Source organism: Leptonychotes weddellii, unplaced genomic scaffold, assembly GCF_054177405.1.
Source record: "Leptonychotes weddellii isolate Sample4059 unplaced genomic scaffold, ASM5417740v2 HiC_scaffold_26309, whole genome shotgun sequence".
NCBI classification, from domain to species: Eukaryota; Metazoa; Chordata; class Mammalia; order Carnivora; family Phocidae; genus Leptonychotes; species Leptonychotes weddellii.
In genome coordinates, this window is record NW_027855527.1 from 509 (window position 1) to 1,978 (window position 1,470).

Genomic DNA, 1,470 nt, shown 5'->3' on the forward strand with positions numbered 1-1,470 from the left:
AAGTGCAAGCTTAGATTATTGATTTCTTATATTTCTTCTTTTCTAATATATAAACTTAATGCTCTGAATTTCCCTCTATGCATTCCTTTTGCTACATCCCACAAATTTTGATAAGTTGTATATTCATTTACATTTAGTTCAAAACATTAAAAATTTTCTCTTGAAATTTCTTGTTTAACTTATGATTTATTTATTTATTCTTTTAAATATTTTATTTGTTTGACAGCGAGAGACACAGTGAGAGAGGGAACACAAGCAGGGGGAGTGGGAGAGGGAGAAGCAGGGAGCCCGATGCGGGGACTCAATCCCAGGACTCTGGGATCATGACCTGAGCCGAAGGCAGACGCTTAACGACTGAGCCACTCAGGCGCCCCTAACTTATGCTTTATTTTAGAATTGTGTTAATATTCAAGTATTTTGGAATTTTCCAGCTGTCTTTCTGTAACTGAGGTCTCTGAAAGCAGATACTGAGTTTCTGTTCTTTCAAATTTGTTAAGATATGTTTTATGGCCGCGAGCGATCAGCCTGGCCCGGCGCTCCTGCACGCCTGGCCGGCAAGCGTCGCAGTGCGCTTGCGCCTGGGCGGGATTGATGGCGTCGTGGGGGGCGGGGGGGTGTGCGTAGTGACCCGGCCTTTCCTTTGGTTTTTCCCTCTCTCAACCCCGCGGAGGCTTTTGGAAGGGCGCTTGCGCGAGGAACTCGGTGCTGAAGTGGCCGAGCTGTCGGGATGGGCCTGATGAGTGGGTGCTTCGAGGACCCAAGATTGTCTAAAGCCACAGGGAAAATGGTGGAAAATTCACCGTCGCCATTGCCAGAAAGCGATTTATGGCTTTGTTCTTTTCTTAAGCTCCCAGTTTGGCTTCATCCTGTATCTTGTGTGGGCATTTATTCTTGAATCTTGGCTAAACTCCTTAGGGTTAACCTATTGGCCCCCAAAATACTGGGCAGTTGCATTGCCCGTCTACTTCCTCATTACTATAGTAACTGGTTAGGTACTCTTATTTGGAATAAACATGATGAGTATCTCGCCACTCAGCTCCATTCATACAATCACAGATAACTATGCTAAAAATCAACAGCAGAAGAAATACCAAGAAGAGGCCATCCCAGCATTAAGAGATACTCCTATTAGTGAAGTAAACCATATGTTCTTCCTGGCAACTAAATAACTTTATGCCAAAAACTAAATTGTATGTAGACTAACACCCAGCATTTACTATAATTTTTTATGTGATAATTTTTTTATGTAATAATTTTGATCATAATTATTTTGACTCTCTCTCGTACCCAATAGTGAAATGTAAACAAAGTAGGTTGATTCTTTTAGATTAAGTTCTGTTAATATTATAAAAGTTCTCGAGTATTAGTTATTAATGAACAGAATAAATAAAATACTGCATTACCATATAGCAGACTTGTTAAAAAAATAAGTATCAGTAAAAACAAGAAGTCCCTCCAAAAAAAAAAAAA

General features: G+C 40.3%; 1 pseudogene; it reads left to right on the forward strand.

Moving 5' to 3' along the window:
• The first annotated feature begins 302 nt into the window (after window positions 1–302).
• On the forward strand, window positions 303–1,187 carry LOC102748618 (phosphatidylinositol N-acetylglucosaminyltransferase subunit P pseudogene; annotated as a pseudogene).
• The last annotated feature ends 283 nt before the right edge of the window (window positions 1,188–1,470 follow it).